Raw genomic sequence first — 21,276 nt, 5'->3', positions numbered from 1 at the left:
ATGGACCTGTGCTTCACAGGAACCTCCCACCAGGAAGCTGGGCTCCAGGAGCGCCCACCCCCTCCCTGCGGAGTGGTGGTCCCATCCTCCCATCCTATCGAGATGGGTGGACTCCGGCATCCTCCCTTGTCAGTCTTCACTGGGAGAGATTGTTCAAGGTGAGTTCCTGTAGTTTTCAAAAACAACAGAGTAGGGCGCCTGGGTGGCTCAGTTGGTTGAGCGACTGCCTGCGGCTCAGGTCATGATCCCGGAGTCGCGGGATCGAGTCCCGCATCGGGCTCCCTGCTCGGCAGGGAGTCTGCTTCTCCCTCTGACTCTCCCCCCTTCATGCTCTCTCTATCTCATTCTGTCTCTCAAATAAATAAATAAAATCTTTAATAAAAAAAAAACAAAACAATGGAGTAGGACAAGGAATTGATGGACTGGGGACTTGCCAATAAACTTTTTTCGGAAGCATAGCTGGTGGTGAAGAGCCGAGTTTGCACACAGCACGGGCTGGACTCAAGCCCGCCCCTCGCGGAGGAGCTGTGGGCCGCGGACCCGTCTTCAAAGGCCTCGGGACAGCGTCTGCACTGACGTGAGACGTTTGGGGGCCGACAGCCACCCTTCAGCGACTCTGTAACCATTAGACACGGTGTAGGTGCACGGCTGAGCCCGCGCCCCGTGGTTTCTAGTGCTCAGCACGTGAGAAATACCTTCATTGTTCTAACCTCACAGCCTAGTCATGTAAGCCAGTAACACGGGGCAAAGCTACGGAGCCAACGCGGAAAGATTGCCTTGCCAAAGGATCAAAGAACGCTTTATTTACGAGAACCTTGGAGATAAAATAGCCCAGAGCTTCTGAAAAGCTTCCACGACAAACCACCTAAGGCAGGCAGCAGGGCCGGGAGCAACCTCAGCAAGTCACAAGCCCCGAGCTTGGAATCTGTCTGGAGAGTCTTCATGCGTCTTGAACATGGGGGCCCCCACTTTCACTTTGCACCGAGCCCTGCAGAAGACCCAGGCTGCGCTGGCAGGGCCGAGGAAGCATTTCCTGAGGGGAGACTGTGGCTACCCTCCCTGGCCCCTGGATTCTGAGTTTGAGAAGCCTGGCTCTAGCTGAGGGTGGCAGAATTAGCGAATGAAAACACAAATAATTCATAGAGACACTCACACTAGAAAAAATTAATCATTGCCGATCTGAAATTCAAATGCAACTGGGCATTGTGTATGTTCCCTGGCAGTCTTGCTGTCTGCCATCTCATCATTTTATTATCCCGGTGTAACATCTGGGTTGTAGCAGAGTGTGGGCAGTGTGCCAGATGCCAGAGTAAGTCTTCGGGGTCTCCTGACTCACTCAAAGCTGCTCGTGCACTTAGGCGGTGCGGACGAGCATCATGGCTTTTCAGGTGGTGAACTCAGAGGTCTCATGAACCAGTAGGAGAAGGTCTTCAGGGGCTGATGAGGGGCTTTGCAAGGCTGCAGACTCGCAGGGCAGCTGACTCAGGAGCAGACCCACCCAGGCCGATGCACGATCATTCTTGGCCTCTGCTGGGGTCTGATTTAATGATCCAGAATCAGCTAAAGAGACACATCCCAGCTTTGTTGCAGCTGGTTCTGTGAATAGGGCCAGCGTTCTGGAAGAATACAAGTCCCCAAACAGGGTGGATCATTCTCAAAATAATTAACTCAAATGTAGCTTAGGTAGGGATTATTGAACGAAGCAGAAGGTTGAGGCAAATATTCCGTGAAGCACTTAACAAATATTTTTGGTTCAGGAGAATCCAGAGCATTTTTTGTCAATGCCTTTTTTACTTTTCCGCTGCAAGCCACGTGCGTTTGAACAGGAACAGAGCCCACGTCTTCCAGCGCCACTCAAACTTGACGCATCAGTATGTTATTTTGACAGTTGATGTTTGGGCAATGTTCAGAGCTTTCCCGCCATGAAATGCGCACAAACTCTTCTTATCTATTTTGTGGCGTAAAATATTTAATTTAATTTCCTAAAGAAATGACTACATAATTTTCCTTTATGTCATTTTGCTGAGGCTCTGCAAAGTGTTAAGCCTGCAGGTACACATTCTCAGGCCTTCGTGGCTGGCCTTGCAGGGAGGGAGCCCTGCTCACACGCGAGTGAGTGTGTGCAGGTACGGCCCAGCTCTAACACTGCACACCCCCCCACCGGGCCTCCCACTGTGGGCAGAGCTTCCCAGGTAGGGCTCTGGCTTCTCCTCTGGTTTTCGTTCCTTCTATCTCCCTGAGTCACTCGGAGGCCACCCAGTAACTTCACAAATGCCCCTCCCACATGAAGTTTAACTTAGATAGTAGTACTCTCAAGACTACCTGATGTGGGTTTCTAATAATAAGGCTTGCAAGTCATTTGATATTTTGCATATTTTTTTCCTGTGTTTTAAGATGATTAATGCATTTAACATAATTTTATAGAATAGACGATGGTTATCATTATGTTTTAGGGAGTTGGATTGGTTAAGTTTCTTCTGTTTAGATATCTGGAAAGATGTACAAATATTTAGAGGGACATTGATGGTTTAATATTTAAAGAATATCAATTACCTAATAGGTTATAAGACTAATTAACTGAGCATTACAAAGTGCATCACCAGCAGGATCTACCTCACTGGTTGAGCTTAGTCCTGATAAATAGATCAAATACACGTACCCTTGTTGTGGATTTGTCAGAAGACACAATATGACAGGCAGTTGAATCTGCACTAGATTGAGCCAAAGATGAAAATGTTATTGGACAGCTTTCTGAAACTGTTTACTTTGGGAAATTAGCATCTCAAGGAAGATTTATAAACATTCTAGGAAGTAGAGTTTAGAGGTCAAGTTAGTTTTGGAAATGCTGGGTGCTTCACCTTCTCTTAGGGACACTCAAGATAATCTGGCGTATGGAAGACTCTGAGAAGTCCTGTATCAACACTGACCCATAGAAATGTGGTGGGAAACACAAATGACATCTAGGATTTTCTCAAAAAAAATTTTTTTAGAAAAAGTAAAACAAAAACAAAAACAAAAAAGGAATGGGTAAAATGGGTTTTCATAATATATTTAAGTCAATAACCTTAACACATAATATAACCATGTTAATGAGATATCTTACATTCCCTTCATCATACCTACACTAAGAAATCCAGTGTCCGTGTTTGCTCTTCTGCATATCTCGATTCGGACGGCTACATTTCACATATTCTGCAGCCAGTGGTGGCCAAACCTCACTGAACCCCACAATCCTTTGTGGAGGAGATCTGTGTAACACTGTTCAGGCCCATGCTGCACACACATGTCAGACTTCAGCAATCTCCACATCCCCGACACAAACATCTGCTCTGACTTGGAAAGCGAGCGGCCACCAGACCCTCCGACACACTGAGCTCCTTTTAGGATAGGCCACCACATGCTGGCTCTTTGCAGGTCTCTTTGGGGTGGTCATGAGCTGCACTGGTGAGACCAGACCTCTGTTCATGTACTGCTTTGTATTTTATTTTTCCTGGCAACAGTGACTAAGCCCTTAAGGAGATCCGTGGATGGTGAGGTAGGGGCACCTCGGGACGAGCAGCACAGGTGCTTTGTGTGGACGACCGTCAGGTATTGCCACCTGTGCAGGTGTGGGGCCGATCAGCTCCCTCCCCCAGTGTCTGAACCTGCATGCGTGGAGGAAGGTGGAAGATGTGCGCTGACTCTCCCCGGGTCTGTCTTGTTTAGCAAGACACCCCCAAAGAAAGGGGTGCTTTCTAAATACAATTAATCCAGTCAGGGAGAGATCTGATTCACAGACCCAGAGCCCTAAGAGTCAACCAAGAGCTGTTAGAAGACACCTCACGGGCTAGAACTCTCTGGAAATTATCTGAAGCTTCTTTAAAAGTGTTCTCTGACCTAGAGGAAATACAAGGAGTCTGCTTAAACCAGTAGAAAGGAAGCCAGCCACTGAGGAAGTAGGTTTCAAAACTAGACGCACAGCTTCTCAGGTGGCAGGGTGGCGGATTTTGAAGAGTATGAATCAGAGCTGCTAATGATGATGCTTCCGTCCTTTTCCACTTAAAGATGAACCTCGACCTCTTCCAAACCCAAATATATGCTTCTTGTGGGAAGGTCACCCGCATGCATAAGCTACTGAAAACTAGACTTATCAGAGAAACTCCAAGAGATTCCTAAGCCCAGCAGGAGAGGTGATGCCGCTATTATTAATTGAGTAAATGTTCTATTTTATATGGTGTTATGTGTGCACGCATATAGTGTGTAAATTACGCAAAACAGCTTCAGCATGGTTAATGAACTTGCCCTAAGGCTAATTTAAAAAGTGCTTAGTTAGGCCCTTTTATTTATTTATTTTTCTTTATGCATAACAGCCTTTCATTTAATAGCATTAGTCAAGCTGAAGGACCATCTGTATTAAAACATAAAGAACTTTTTTTTAGGCTGTGTGCAGGCATAAAACAAAGTGCCAAGGGTACCAGTCAGAGTTTGCATGGCCCTGACATGAAAGGGGATACACATTTCTGCTTCAGGATTCTCTCCTCCTTAGGATGAATCTAAACAGGAAATCATGTGATTTGGGGGTTTTTCAGGATGGTCAGTGCCTGTGAGGCTTATCGATACTATGAACTCAGATACGCTATCGTGATGGTAGACAGCCAGAACTTGATTTCCAGCTGGGCTGGTAACTAGATCTGCTGCCCTGGAGAAGCCACTTGGCTTTTGTCACAGCATCTACACAATGGGACACCAGCACCTACCACTCCCCACAATTGGTGGGGACACAATTGGGTGACAATCTGATATAACAGAGGCAAACCTCCCGGGACCAGGCTGACAACTCGTCAACAGCATCAACCCAAGCTACTCATAAAGCACTCAGAGCAGTAATCCAGCAACTGAGCTGTATGACCAAGAAGTTCAAACATCTGCTTATGGACTTGACTACCATAAATACCTCTTCAAGAAGATAGAGAGTAACAAATGGCCAGTAAGCAAAGGAAAAAAACGCTCAGTGTCCTTTCATCTAAATGATAAACTAATCATTAGGGAAGTATAAATCAAAACTACAGTGAGATACCACCTTATACTCATTAGGAGAGCTACTATCAGAAAAAAAGAAACAGAAAATAAAAGTGTTGGTGAAGATGTAGAGAAATTGAGCTCTGTGCACTACTGGATGGTGGGAATGCAAACTGGTGCAGCCACTGTGGAAAACAGCAAGGAGATTCCTCAAAAACCTGAGCATAGAATTAGTACCTGATCCAAGAAGGGACTTGAACAGGGGCTTGTATGCATGTCTTCATGGCAACATTATTTGCAAGAGCTAAAATGTGGAAGTGACCCAAGTGTCCAGTGCTTGCCAGGGTCTTAGAAGTGAGGAGAATGGGAAGCTGGTGTTTAACAGGGACAGAGTTTCAGCTTGGGAGGAGGAGAAAGTTCTGGAGGTGCATGGTGTTGATGGTGGCACAACTCCATTTAATGCCACAGAACTGTACATGTAGAAAGGGTTAAGGTAGTAAGTTTTATGTTGTGTGTAAGTAACAACAATTAAAAAATACATAAGAAATAATAAAATCGTTTCAAAATAATAAGGTAGCAATAAGCTTTTTTTTCTATTTTCTTGTTCTCTCCGTGACAGCCCATGTCTCCATTTATGTGTTTCTTCATTCCTTCACCTCATTGTGAAGACTGTATTGAGTTCCAATATTGTCTGATATGATAGCAGGCAAAGGGTAGAGTATAAATGCAGCCTTGTGTCTGACCTCCCCCATCGTACAGTCTAGAAAGGAGGGTAATCGTATGAATAGATAAGCATAGACTCATGTGACAAGAGCAATTCATAAAACCATTTGTAAGATATTGGAATAGTAAAAAGACGAGAATAATAAAAGTAGCAGAAAAAGAAGTACATTTTACATAAAATCAATAGATGACTTATAGACATCTTGTTTTTTCCTCAATTCTACCAAAAATGACTACATTTACATCATCATTTCTGCCATTTGGTTTAAAATTTTCTATTAAACGAAGACCATTGAATTGCTAAGAATGCTAAAGGTAATTGAGCCTACTCCCTACAGCATTTTGCACATGAAGAAACTGGGGTATTAGGAATAAATAGTTATAGATCCTGGCAAAGACTGTCCTTGACTAAACCTGGCTGGGATTCCTCGGAGGCCTGTTCTTGACTAGGCTCCAAACTTGGGCTGTCTTTGGGCCATTGAGTCCAGTTTCAGCAAGAATCCTGCTTGGTTGGTTTAGTGAAAATCTTGACCTTGGATAACTGACCACCACAGCCTGCTTTCAGCCGGAATCCTGTTGAGTCTGTCCAGCAAGTGCCCTGTAGCCTTCATGTTCCCTCTCAAGATGGTCCCAACCTCTGAGCCCCAGCCTGCCCCTTGCCTACAGATCCCCACTTGTCCTTGTCGTGTTTGGAGTGGAGATTCCACGCATTTGCATGGGGTGGGAATCTGGCTCCTTAAGCCCAAAGTGCATATCGTGTCCTCATTTGAATGTGAGCTTCTTTTGATCCCGACCCAAGCCCTTCCATAGCAAAACGCCGTCACTGTGCTCCCTTCTTGAAGAAAGTCTTCTGGCTATCTTAGCAAGTGTCAGAAAGATTTTTTTTTTTTTTTTGGACAACACTTAAGTGGAATTTTATACTGGGTTAAGTGTTTAAGTGTTCCTGATAGAGTACCTAGCAACTTCTTACTCTTCCGTAGTCTTTATTTCTTACTTGGAGCCGAAGAGACTAAATGTTTGAGCCACAGGATGCAGAGAAGGCTTTATGGGAAAAAAGATGATGAGTTTAGTTTGGGACAAACTGAATTTGGATTTCTAGTGGCCTCTGGGAAAATGTAGCAGGTTTTTGGAGATTCGAGGCCAGTCCAAGAGAGAAGTGGAGAAGTCAACCCCAGAAATGGAGATTTGAGAATTGTTTGCCTGGAGACATGAGCGGAAACACCCTGGCTGAGGGAGAATGTGCGTGTCCTTGCCTTCTGCCAACACCACCAGGACAAGCCACAGCAAGGGACGGTGCACCCTGGGCAGGGTGGGCAGGGCTAGAAAGGACTTAGAGAACTGGCTTATGCTAGGTGGTTTCAGGATGGTCAAAGGAAGTGGGAGTCAACGCTGGGCTGGGTTCTGTCAGGAAGCAGGGATAAATCTATGATGGGGTATCTTCATCAATCTTATCTAGAAGTAGAGCAAGACTACAGCAAGACAAAAGCTATAATTAGTAAAGACATTTCAGTCTATTCCACTCACTGGGATGAGCGGATGTCTGGTCATTTTTATGGCTTGTACAGTGTTCATGTTTTGTCTGTGTTCAGAAATAATTACACCGAGTCTTGTTTTTGTCTTGATCCACCCCAGCATCAGAGTGGCCGTTACCGATGTTGGCGTTCGGTGCAACAATTTACATCTATGAAGAGAACACCAAGGCCAGGCTCAGAGTCTGAGACTAGGTCTGGGATAGCAGGGGCTGGTTTCTCTTCTCGGAAGACAGGAGGTTTCAGACAGCATCTTGGGACCCTTCCCCCTTGCCATCTTGTAATGGAGAGGGGCAAAGACCTAAAAGAGGAATGGGAAAAGCCTGGAGAGGGTAGCATCAGCTTTCTCCATTTCCCATTGTTAAAGATGCGTGCTCCCATGTGGGAAAACAACAAGTAAAGCACCACCTAGAAAAATGGATGTCATCTGCTGCTTGTAGCTCATGCAGAATACTGTTAAATGCATTTAATTTAATTCATTGAAGTAGGTTTGTAGTCAGGCCGTGCCTGCTCAAAGAATCCTATGGTTTGTTAACTGTTTGATCGGTTATCCAGACTCCTTTTTAAGAAGTTGCAGCAATGTGATAAAATCATGTCTGTCTTTTAATGTAATTTTCCATTTGTCTATAAGTGACTGATTTCTCATGATCCATTCTGACCTGGTTGGTTCTTGTTAACATTGGATTTTAGCATTCTTGTCTCTTGCTTAGACGCACAAGGGACTCCACTAACTTGTCTGCATAAAAGGACCACTGTGCTTTTGAGAATACTTTCCAGACTTGGTTTTCTCAGACCAAATTTTTAAAGTTCCTACAAATACCATGGTTACTCCTCCTTTCTTCAGCAGCAGATTCCATGCATTTGCATGGGGTGGGAATCTGGCTCCTAAGCCCAAAGTGCATATTGTGTCCTCATTTGAATGTGAGCTTCTTTTGATCCTGACCCACACCCTTCCATTGTAGGGTTGGTGGCACCGCACACCCTTCATCTCTGCACCAGGAGCCCTGGAATGTGTGTCTCCTCTCAGCCCTCCTGGGACACAATGCCCAGGGATGTCCGCCTGTCCCCACGCTCACTGGGATATGTGAGAAACCCGGATGCCCTCAGCTTCCCTCTGTCGGCTGAGGACTCCCCACGACTCCAGGGATGAACTCTGGCGAGAGGAGAGTTCGCAGAGGACAACCTGACACGGAGCACACTGCAGGCTTCTTGGCTGTGTCCCATCCGCCTTTCTGGGCCCTTTTTCCCCTGGGAAAAGCTCTGGTGGGGAATGTGCAATTGTGGGTGTTTTCAACTCAGGACTTTGAGCCGGTTTCTTTGATGGCTCCATTCGTTCTGCTCATTTTGATCTAGCATTTGAAGTGTGAAGACAGTGAGCACATGATTGCCATAATGGCGCTATTGTTGCCACATTTCTTTAGACCGACGACGAGGTCTGTGGACCGCTGGTGGGATGCCAGCCACCGCACGGCACAGCCCCTCCCTCGTCTGGGTGTTTGAGAGACAAGAAAGGACGGAGTTACCAGGGAGCGGCTAGGAGCCATCCTCCACCCAGTAGGGAGATTTCTCTGCAGATTAGTACCAAATCTGGGCAGTTTGGGAGCCTAATAGATATTCACATAAGGCCATTGTCATTTAAATAAGGCCCTTTTCATGCAGTTCTTATTGATCTGAGCCTCTGAATGGCTGTGCGCTCTCTTGCCTTCCCGGAAGGAGACGTGGACAGCGCAGCATACACGGACTCATCTCCCGCTCTGCCAAAATTACGTGTGATTTGTCAACAGCTGACACTGTTAATAAAGGATTTACACATATCATGCGAAATGTCTGCACACCGCTTAAATGCATGCCAATTGGTTAAATGTAATGTTGCGGCAATATATTTTGGAACTTTTCTTTCGAGCTCTTCTGGGATAAATTGGCCCTTGAATGAAAACATATGGACGGGAGACGTCCCAGGTGCTTTAAATCAGCAGAGATTTGGCTAATCCCATGAATTTCAGTATATTTGACATCAGCTAAATTCATTAAATCTGGGGCCAACCTTGTACCTCATGTTCACAGACTAATTAATCTTGAGAATTCCCTGAGACTACAGGTAAATGTGCATTTGTAATTCTCAGACCTGTCTATAAACCTCCCTTCCTCCCTGGGCTCTTTTGACTTTTCTACTTCTTAAAATCCCATGAATGTCACGGGCTTCCAAGTTTACAGTCCTCAAGTCTTTCAGCTGGGAATCCAGCAAATGGAAAGAAGTGTCCAGTTTATATATGGGGAATACACTTATGCTCCTATGAACCCATATTCACAAAGACACACAGTCCATTCTAATACAGCTGGATGTTTATTTCATGACATAACACGTTCCTGGACGTGTAGAAAATGTAGGTCTGTTGCACGTGTTCAGCATCACTGAGTGGAAACCCGGCGATGACCAGGTAACCGTAGTTATTGGACAAACGAAGCCATATATAAAAAGCAGTGACAGCAGAGAACCATGGCTTCTTTAATAAATCAATTGTCTCTTTCCTGTTTTCCTCACATGCTTGGGTTTTCCTTCTCGTGTGTTATAGTTAAATGTGCCTGTGGCACCAACTGTTTGAAAGCATCGAAAGGGGTACCACGTCTAAAGGAGATCACTTGACATTTAAGGTTGGGCATCTGGGGTTGGAAAAACCTGCTTTTGGTCGCTGAACCCTGTAAAATATAAACGGAATTCACGTTGAAGTTCCAGAATGCTGAAAATGTCTCCTAAATTAGAAATACATTCTGTAAATGTAGTACTCCGTTCTTCTCCTTTCATTATACCAGTAGTATACAAATTTTCGTATGCAAATTTTAAAATAGGCTTTAGGTTAAAGAATCTAAATGAATATAATTATGCACCCGTCTCTAACAGTTTGTTCTTAAGCAATAGGCAAGGATTGCTTTTTTAAGACAGTGCCAGGCAAGAGAATTATCACGGTAAACCTATGCGAAAATTAATCTAAATGAAAGAAAAACCATACAAATACATTCTTTATAGATATAGCAAACGAATCACACTGATACTTCATGAACACGTTTTTGAGCCAGTTTTATGGAAATATTATTATTCTTTAATTATGGAAACAGCTGTAGTAGATTATTCAAAGAATAATAGAGTTTCATATCACCACCTACAAGGATTCTGGCAGAATATTTTTTTTTTAAATCAGAATGAAACATTATGATTATTTTAAAATACCCGTACTATATTATGAGTACAGCCATGTTAACCCTTACTTCTTGTGACTTCATTTCTCTTGAGGGCTGACTTGCAGAACTTCCTCGTAAGTGAATTGTTGTAAGGAAAAAGAAAGCACTGCCCATTGAATCCCAAGACTCTTCCCTTCCTTTATTATCTCGAAGTGATTTGAGAAAAAACAAAATCTTCCTTTCTCCCAACCATGATGGCCCATAACTCCCTTTTTTGTTCCAAATTGTTATACTGTTCCCCTCCCCTCCTTGGTATTTTTGGAAAGACAAAGAGGAAGAGAGGAAGAAGGAAATGCATGGTTGGTAGGGACTCCAGAGATCATCTATCCCAACACCTTCAACGTACGCAAAAAAGAAACTGCTGTTGCAAACGGTGAGCGCATGATGGAGGGCCTTTGGAAAGGGAACATGGCGAGACTAAGGCTCCCCCAGCTGGGGCTGCACACCCCTAGGGACTTGAGTCACATCCTAGCTGTGTGAGGTGGGTGCATCTCTTCCTTTGCCTACTCAGTTCCTTAGCCGTGAATGTAACATGACCTACGCATAGGTTTTTTTGAGAAAAGGTTAGGCTAGATAAGATGGAAATGGTCTCTATTGGCGGCTAGCGCGTGGATCTCCAAGGAGGGGATATGTGAAGGCAAGACAGGTCTTCTTTCTTAGTGCAAGTTTGGGAAGAAGGGAATAAAGAACGTCACTGAACAACTGAAAATATCCTTCTCCTAGGCTCTCTGATCCTTCAAACATCCCCCAGCCTGTACCACCAATACTAAGAACTCAGGGTGTTCAGAAAACGTGAGAAGTGGAGGGGTCTTACTCTCTGATGCATGTGCTTCCACATGCCTGGCAGAGCCGGAAGGAGGCTTTGAAATGAGAGGAATCCAGGTGGAGCCACTGATTTTGGGGGGGCCAGGTTTGAAACTCCCAGTAAATAGAGTAATAGAGCCTGAATTTCTACTCTTAGAGATTCAACACATTAGCTTAGGATTTGATCCCTGTTAAAATGTAATGTGTCCACCTGTCTTTCAAAGTCCGAAATCTGGCTCTCATTCCATCTGTGTGAATTTTGCACTTCCTTCTAATAGGAGCCCGCTCCTCCAGGCTTCCTGGGCTCCTCTGCCTCTCAGAACCTGGGCCTCCAGATCTCCCCGTTCCTGCCTTGAATGCGTTCTAAATCCTCCTTGCATTCAGGGATCCAGGCACCCCAGCAAACATTCCACCTTCTTGAAGTCTTCAGCAGCTCCAGTCCAGACCTTCTCTTATCTCGTATGTACCATTGGTATTTATTTTATGCACAGCCTACATCGCACATGGAAATACGAGGGGATCAGTGACTCTGAAGAAAAATGTGAGAGCAGCTCATTCCCTCCTCTAGGCTCAGCTATTGCTCCATGGACAGCAAGTCACACACTGAAGCTGAAAAAGTAATTAGATTTTTTCTCTTTCTTGAGGACATAAAATATTGTAGACCCTTAATAAATACTTGATTAGAAAAGGAAAAAAAATGAAAGTATGGGTAAATGAATAAAAGCAAGGTCTGTGCCTAGGTACTCTGATTAATTAATTAAATATAGTCCTTGTCTCAAGGAATTTGCAATATGAAAGGAAAGATAAACTCTGCAATTTTCTTTAATACAAAACAGAATGGCCGCAATATCATAAATAATCTGGGAGTTGACAGGAGAGAAAGACTAATTATGAATGCCTCAGGAAAGGCTTCATAAAGAAGACAGTGTTAGGGTCCATTGTTGAGAGGAGTTACAAGGTGGAGAAAGTCTTGAAGAACATTCCAGAAGGACATTCTGGGAGGACAAGTACCAGACTGGAGCAAAAACCATGGAGGGCTGGGAGTTCCTTAAAAGGCGGGTCTGTGTCTTGCTTGGGTCGATGTCCTTGTCTTGTCCCAGTGCCCAGTGTGCAGGGTTGCTGCCTCAGTGTTTGGTGCTATGCATATAGGTGGAGAAGGGGTGGAAGTGAGTCTCGAACCGGAGGCTGAGGGCAGATCTTGGATGCTCACTGGCAGTCCAAGACCAGGGCACCAACGGATACGGTGTCCAGTGACAACTGCTTCCTGGTTCAGATGTGTCTTCTCGCTGTGTCCTCATGAGGTGGAACTTTCTCTCCAAGATCCTCTTTCCAGCCTGGCCACTGCCTTGCCTTAGTCTTAGCATCACCCAGAGGGATAAGAACTGGTGTAGAAAGAGGGATGACCATGACGTCCATAGTTTTGAAAACAGGATCTACCCTGTTGGCAAGGCTGCAACAGTCTCCAGATGTCATTTGTATGAATTCAATAAATGTGTATTCAGAAACAGCCAAGCACTAGGTATTTTGGAGAATATAAATGTTCCTTGAATATCGATCTGACAGCATAGAGACTCTGAGGTGTGGAAATGAAACCATATGTGAATTTGCAACACTTGGGAGTAAACAAGGAGGGCTGCCTCCCCCCAGGTAAAGAGTGAGCTCAGGGGCCCTGGAAGGCCACGGACGGGTCTGCTGGGAGGGAAATGGGAAAATGTTCAAAAAAAGTGAGCTGACTTCTGACAGAAGGCCAAGGCTCCTTCAACGACAGTGGTCAGAGGGAGATTCAGTGGGAAAACTGGAGCCAGGAAGACGGGCTGAGACCAGACGTGGGTAGCTGAAGGATGCCAGAATGGGTAGGTGGTCACGTGGCCCTACCTGTGGAAAACAAGGCGAAAGTTCAACACTCAAGCCCTGCCAACTCTCTGCTAACACACCGAATCCGTGCCAAGGACACAGGATGTGTGGTGCAAAGAGCACTTGAGACACAGGGGAATTCTAATGCTGATGAAGGATCAGTGTCCGTTTATTGTCTATCTTCAAAGAATGACCATCCTAAATGAACCACGCTAATGTTGACACTGGGGAGGAAAGACGTCTGTCAAGAGTAAGGGTTTGCAAACTCCCTAAAATCTAATAGTGGGAGTCCAGGTCATGATGGTTTTTGATTAAAACAAAAAGTGTCATGAAAACCCAAATTTTAGGACAAGCTCATATGCAAACAGCAGTAGAGTTTCTCTGCAGAGTTGCCTTGCCAACCAGGGAATGGGGTCTTCTTCCCTCATCCACACCCTCCCTCCCCCCTTCTTCCTCCCTCCCTCCCTCACTCCCTCCCTTCCTCCCTCCCTTCCTCCCTCCCTCCCTTCCTCCCTCCCTTCCTCCCTCCCTCCCTCCCTCCCTCCCTCCCTCCCTTCCTCCCTCCCTCCCTCCCTCCCTCCCTTCCTTCCTCCCTTCCTCCCTCCCTCCCTCCCTCCCTCCCTTCCTCCCACCCTCCCTCCCTCCCTCCCTCCCTTCCTCCCTCCCTCCCTTCCTCCCTCCCTTCCTCCCTCCCTCCCTCCCTCCCTCCCTCCCTCCCTTCCTCCCTCCCTCCCTCCCTCCCTTCCTCCCTCCCTTCCTCCCTCCCTCCCTCCCTCCCTTCCTCCCTCCCTCCCTCCCTCCCTCCCTTCCTCCTCCCTCCCTCCCTCCCTCCCTCCCTCCTCCCTCCCTTCCTCCCTCCCTCCCTCCCTTCCTCCCTCCCTCCCTCCCTCCCTCCCTCCCTCCCTTCCTCCCTCCCTCCCTCCCTCCCTCCCTTCCTCCCTCCCTTCCTCCCTCCCTCCCTCCCTCCCTCCCTTCCTCCCTTCCTCCCTCCCTCCCTCCCTCCCTCCCTCCCTTCCTCCCTTCCTCCCTCCCTCCCTCCCTTCCTCCCTCCCTCCCTCCCTCCCTCCCTCCCTCCCTCCCTTCCTCCCTCCCTCCCTCCCTCCCTCCCTTCCTCCCTCCCTCCCTTCCTCCCTCCCTCCCTCCCTCCCTCCCTTCCTCCCTCCCTCCCTTCCTCCCTCCCTCCCTCCCTCCCTCCCTCCCTCCCTTCCTCCCTTCCTCCCTCCCTCCCTCCCTCCCTCCCTCCCTCCCTTCCTCCCTCCCTCCCTCCCTCCCTCCCTCCCTCCCTCCCTCCCTTCCTCCCTCCCTCCCTCCCTCCCTCCCTCCCTCCCTTCCTCCCTCCCTCCCTCCCTCCCTCCCTCCCTCCCTCCCTCCCTCCCTCCCTTCCTCCCTCCCTCCCTCCCTCCCTCCCTCCCTCCCTCCCTCCCTCCCTCCCTCCCTCCCTCCCTCCCTCCCTCCCTCCCTCCCTCCCTTCCTCCCTCCCTTCCTCCCTCCCTCCCTCCCTCCCTCCCTCCCTTCCTCCCTCCCTCCCTCCCTCCCTCCCTCCCTCCCTCCTCCCTTCCTCCCTCCCTCCCTCCCTCCCTCCCTCCCTCCCTCCCTTCCTCCCTCCCTCCCTCCCTCCCTTCCTTCCTTCCTCCCTCCCTCCCTCCCTCCCTTCCTTCCTTCCTTCCTTCCTTCCTTCCTTCTTTCCTTCCTTCCTTCCTTCTTTCTTTCCTTCCTTCCCTCCAAGCTCTTCTAGGGTGGAAACCTTTAGTAGGGTGGGATTCTGAAGAACCAGAAGGCTTTAGGGAGGTACAGGGTTGCTGTTTACTATACCCAGTGTTGCTCTCCCAGCATGGAGACAGGAAGCTGGGAAGATCAAGGATGGGGCCATGGGAGGAAGGTCCACATGGGGTGAATTCTGAGTGGACAAATGGATGATCGGTGGGAATAAAGGAAGAATAACTTTGCATCCTGATGGGAACATTACATGTGCTCGTGATGGCTCAGTAAGCTCTTCTTGCTAATAATGGATGCTCTTACATACCATCCCAGATGCTTATGTGTTTTAAATAAGTTCTTAAGAACAGTTAAAGGGGTTTTGGGCATTCCTGACCAATGAACCAAGGACGAATAAGGGCCCAGGAGATGACAGAATTTTCTTACACCCAGTCATGACTACCATACATAAATCTAATGTTTGATCAGGGAAAAAAGTTTAAAGATCATGTAATCCTACCCCCTCTCCTCAAGGAGATGGAAAATCCCCATGATTTTAACAGAAGGAAACAGGGTTAAGTTACCCACTAAGGATCCAACAGCTACCTACTGGCAGGGCTGTTGTTAAAACCCAGGCCTTCTGACTGTTAGCCAATGTCTTTCCAACATGCAGCCATTCAGAGAGCCCTGCACTGGGGGGTCCCACAAGCCCATCTCCTCCTGCGATCAGTCACATCACGAATCCATGACATGAAGCACATTTGAGTGCGGGCACCACTCAGCTTGGGGCAACCTGGAGAAATGAAGTAAGTACCACCAGCATCTAGTCGTCATTTTAAAGAAAATCACCATTCAGATTTTGGAGTTCTCTGGGTGACAATGAATATATCTCACCGCAGATTATATTGGGTGATAATTTTCTTCTTGCATGTACAATGATTCCTCCTAGATTTGCTTTACAATCTGGCAAATATTAAATTGTTATTACAGCGTAGCTTCTTCTACTTCATTTTATTTTACTACCTTGGCTATGGGCTCAATGTTGCAGTTACATTTAATCTCACTTACAATCAAGGTCTATTTTGGTCACTTGTTAGGTTCCCGTAGCTTTGTAAATTGGCTTTTTTACCCAGGGCAAAGGTACAGCAGGCTGGTTCATAGTTTGTGGGCTTTCTGTCATATTTCTTTTTTTTTTAAGATTTTATTTATTTATTTGAGAGAGAGAGAATGAGAGAGAGAGAGAGCACGAGAGGGAAGAGGGTCAGAGGGAGAAGCAGACTCCTTGCCGAGCAGGGAGCCCAATGCAGGACTCGATCCCGGGACTCCAGGATCATGACCTGAGCCGAAGGCAGTCGCTTAACCAACTGAGCCACCCAGGTGTTCCTCTGTCATATTTCAAAAGGAGGACGGAGTTTTCTGCTGTTTTAATAGTGCCCTGATACCCAAAACTATTAATAGTGAGATACTCATATTCATATACTTATATTTCCTTGTTACTCTTTCTGTATTCCCTAACTGCTGTTTTACCAATGCCATGTGTTAACCATGCGTCTAGCTTTTGTGAACTCAGTGCTTTCACGTCTGCCCTACATGCACATGCAAGACACATTTTGTTCTGGACACACTAATTTCCCGAGTGACTATGCCTTGGCCTCCTGCCTCCTCATCACATGCTCCTGAAAAGCAGTCCTCCTCCTCAGGCTCGTATTTTCAAACACAAGCTAGCCCATCCAGAGCCCACACCCCAACCACCTCCTCTATGGGACTGTCACACTCCAGGCTTCCCCCCCAGTGCCCTGATCACCCAGGGCCAGGAACCAGACAAGTAGGGGTAGCCCTTATGCACCAGAGCCCACTGAACTTATTCACCTGCCAAACCTAAGCCTGCTCACCCTGCCTCACCTGTCCTTCCTGTGGAAGCCACAATAAAGGAATTCGCCCACATTGTCCCCTCACCACCCCCCCCAGGTCTCCTGGCGCTTCCCCATTGGCCCCACGTGGTGTGGCACTCCTCTGCCTCTTGGGATCATTAGTAACAAACTACCTTCTCATTGACAGTCATCTCTTGATTTGTTGGCCTCTCCATAACTCAGATTTTCTGCTAGCACATTTTATTTTAAAACAACTCTCTCTCCTTATTTCTTTTCAGCAGACATTCTCAATGTCCTGTCTTCTTGGAAATGTTGTATTCTTGATTCACTGAATTGAACTGCTTCGCCGACTTCACCTGTAGCCATCTTCCAGATCCAATTATTTGATTTTATAGAACTTTCTCTTTGATTGTCTGAATCTTACACGGATCTCATGATTACAGATACACTCTCTATCTTACTTACTTACTTGTATTTACTGAGCATACATGACAGGTGGACCCATTCTCCCCAGCCCATCTGTAGCACACAGTTCTGTTTGGGTCTCCCAGTTTCTTGTCAGTGATTGAAAATGTTTGCTGAATTTTTAAAACCGTTTCTACCTAAATTAAATCTTAGTGCTGAGCCGGGCATGTTCTTCTTCTCCATGAAATGTTGATCTCTTCATTTCATTACTGCCTTTTTTTTAAAAATTTTTTTGATTTTTTTAAAAAGATTTTATTTATTTTTCTGACAGAGAGAGACACAGCGAGAGAGGGAACACAAGCAGGGGGAGTGGGAGAGGGAGAAGCAGGCTTCCCGCCCAGCAGGGAGCCCGATGTGGGGCTCGATCCCAGGACCCCGGGATCATGACCTGAGCTGAAGGCAGATGCTTAACGACTGAGCCACCTGGGTGCCCCATTTTTTTTAATTGAACTATAGTTTACATAGAATAGTAGTGTCAGATGTATGACATAGCAATTCGACAATTCTATATATTATGACATGTTCAACATGAGACGTGTAGTTGCCAGGTGTTACTGCACAAAGTTATTACAATAGTATTGCCTATTTTCCCTATGCTGTAATTTCATTACTGTTTTGACCCTAGCACCTCTTAGTCACATGGATACCTGAGCCATCAACATGTTCTGTGTTCAGGCCTGCTCCAACTTTTATGGGGAGACAGAAGAGGTACCAGCAATAGTCAAGGTGTCAATGGATCTCATATCTAAGTTAGGAAGGCAAAACTAGTATTTATGACATTAAAGAGATAATGAGCTAAATCACATGCAGTTTTTGTCTAAATGCTGCCCTGTTTCAGCGATGAAGGAGGTTGGGTAAGGCATCACTTGGGGTAATTAGTAATTACCAGGACCTCCAAAAGTAAATTGAATCGAGATGGTGGCAAATTGCTGGAGATTGACTCTACATGGCACATTTTTCTCACGTGGTAATTATCTGCCCACCTAAAGGGGAAAAGGGTGGAGGGAAAAGGTGAGAGCAGATACAGATGGGGTTGGTGGGGGCTCCTCACTGGTCTGTGATTCTGATTACTTAATTCAGAAATTCCCTGGTTATCCTTTAAACAGCAGGGGACTCTATGGGCTGTCAAGGACCCGGGCTAACAAACTCACACTTGTTAATGAGTGCAATCTCACCTTAGCATGCATCTCTGATGTGCTGGCAAGGACTGTGCTGGACATGGGGTGGCTGGCTGGGAGGAGGGGGCGAAGCAGGCTGTTTGGGATGAGGGTCTTGCCTGGAAGATTATAGTGCTGCTGTAAGTGTTTGTTTTCACAGGTTTCCCAGAGTTCGGGCTCAGGGGAAGTCTTACCCCTAAATCCTTGTCTCTTGTGTGGACTCGTCTGGGTCCCGTGTGTTTTAGGGTTTTCTGTTTCTTGCGCATTACTCTATCCAGAAGCCATTTACACACCATATCTTTTCTTAAATCAGAGGCACCTCTCCTTTTGGAGAGTGAGGGGTTTAATATGGGGGCACCTCCCAAGCTCATGATCCCTCTTTCTATTTGAAATTTGATGGATATGAGTGATTCCAAAAGTGCCTAGCTAAATTAGATTTCTTCCTTTACTCTTCCAAAATACTTTCAAAAGCTTAATGCTGAGAAGGTAGTGAATATTGAAGAATGAGTACTGAGTTTTCCAGCCACAAAGAAAGGTTTCTCTCTAGTGTAGATCTGTTGTAAGGGGTTAGGGTTAGTTGAAATCTGTCTGCTACAATGTGACATCCAAAGCATCTTCAAGAAGAGAGCAACATATACAGGGCATGTACTGATGAACGTCTTGTTCCAGGAGGCAGATACCCTGTTGCTTATAAAGTAGAGTATCCCTGTCTTTAAATAAGGGACTTGTTTGAAACAAGCTTTTTAGAAGCACCCAAAGTGAAGTATTTACAATCAGAGCATAGGAAATAAGGCAGTTAGGTCTGTGGGCAATCAAATAATAGGGAGCAATGCACGGAATCTCTCAGTAGAGAGGTTTATTCTGCCTGGAACAAAATATGTTACCACCAAAGGAAGCCAATGTGCTCAAGAGGCAGCCTCCCTCCCTTGCCCACTGTTCACCTGCACTTGCTTGGAGAGGCCGCCCAGTGTCCTCACGGTCTCCTCTACTGGTGCAGACGCGGACCCCTATCCCTCCCTCATCCCGAGGAATCCTGACTCAGGACTAAGAGCTGGCGTGGGGCATCCCACCAACCTCGCACGTCATGACGAGCTGGTGACATGAGAGTAACGTGAAGTCAGTGTCTTTCTCTGCTGCAATTCTCAACTTTTCCTTCCTTTTGGTGACAAACCTCTGCACCACCTGAGAGGTTGTGAATGGGGTTCGGGCTTCCCTGACCATCTTTAACACCGATCCACTCGGTGGGTGAAACCTTGGGTCCTGCCTTACCAGAAACCGATTCTACTAAAATGTTAATGAAGTTTCAAGAGGCAATGTATCTGTATTTATTAATGGCGCAAAATCCTTTTGAGTGGATGAAGACCAAACTAAATGGGGAAAAACTCATGCTCTGTAAGGAACACTGTCCTTTGAGGAACAATAATAAAAGAGTATTGCAAAGTCAACAAAGTGAATGAGAATAGAAAGGACCTACCCCCAAACTAAAAATGCTCCCCACCACCACCACATAATGCCAATTTCTTTCTCAAACTGCCAGGATCAGCGAGCTCCCACTTCTGAAACCAACCTGTCTTTGCTGGCTTGGTTTCCTCCTTCTGTTCACCCATAGCCTTTTGCTGATTTTCTTGCTGATGTGCTCCCTGAGTGGCCAGACCGACAAGGCCACTGCTGGAGCCTGGAGAATGTTTGTAGGACTTGCAGAGACCCAGAAGACAGGCTTGCATTTGACCCCCACGTGTCCCAGGCTCTGAGAGCCAGCTCTGCAGGCAAAGAGCTACATTTATGACAGATGAGGCCAGAACAGTACCTTTTTTTCATCAATTCCTAGAAAAATTGCTGGGCCAAAGGCAGAAGACTGTTCCAGTCAAATCAGGGAACAGCAGCCTCATCCGCCTGGGCGGTGTGTGTGCACATGCGCACATTTTTAGAAATGCAGATTCTCAGGCCCCACCTGGCCCTGCTGACCCAGAACTTGAGCTTTAACAAGGCCCTGGGTCATTTATTCGGTCACTGAAGTGTGTGCAACACTGCTCCCCACATCCACTGGCTCTTAATTGTTTCCGTCCTAAGACCTGCCTATACTCTTAAAATGTGCATAGGTTTCCTAGGGCTATTATCAAGTATACTTCAATAATAAATGTTTTCTTTAATTTTATTTTATTGTGTTATGTTAATCACCATACATTACATCATTAGTTTTTGATGTGGTGTTCCATGATTCATTGTTTGTGCATAACACGCAGTGCTCCACGCAGAACGTGTCCTCCTTAATACGCATCACCGGGCTGACCCACCCCCCACCCCCCTCCCCCCTCTAAAACCCTGTTTGTTTCTCAGAGTCCACAGTCTCTCCTGGTTCATCTCTTCCTCCGACTTCCCCCCCTTCATTTTTCCCTTCCTTCTCCTAATGTCCTCCAGGCTATTCTTTATGTTCCACAAATAAGTGAAAGCATATGATAATTGTTTTTCTCTGCTTGACTTATCTCACTTAGCATCAGCTCCTCCAGTCCCGTCCATGTTGATGTAAAAGTTGGGTATTCATCCTTTCTGATGGCTGAGTAATATTCCATCGTATATATGGACCACATCTTTATCCATTCATCTGCTGAAGGGCATCTTGGCTCTTTCCACAGTTTGGCTATTGTGGACATTGCTGCTATGAACATTGAGGTGCACATGGCCCTTCTTTTCACGACAACTGTGTCTTTGGGGTAAATACCCAGGAGTGCAATTGCTGGGTCTTGGGGTAGCTCTATTTTTAACTTTTTGAGGCAGAAAATAATGAAAAGAATAATGAACCCTTTCCATGTTAATATGGATACATGTTTTCACGAAACAGAACTGTTTTCCACAAAACATTAGTGAGAAGAATTTGTCATTTTACATTTTTACAAATCTCTTTCATGTCTAACTGAAAATGGGGCAGCTGGATTTTCATGCCCA

The sequence above is a fragment of the Eumetopias jubatus genome, unplaced genomic scaffold (assembly GCF_037043125.1).
Source record: "Eumetopias jubatus isolate StellerSeaLion01/CBP00866 unplaced genomic scaffold, mEumJub1_p1.0 scaffold_8, whole genome shotgun sequence".
NCBI classification, from domain to species: Eukaryota; Metazoa; Chordata; class Mammalia; order Carnivora; family Otariidae; genus Eumetopias; species Eumetopias jubatus.
Note: the sequence above shows the minus strand (reverse complement) of the source record.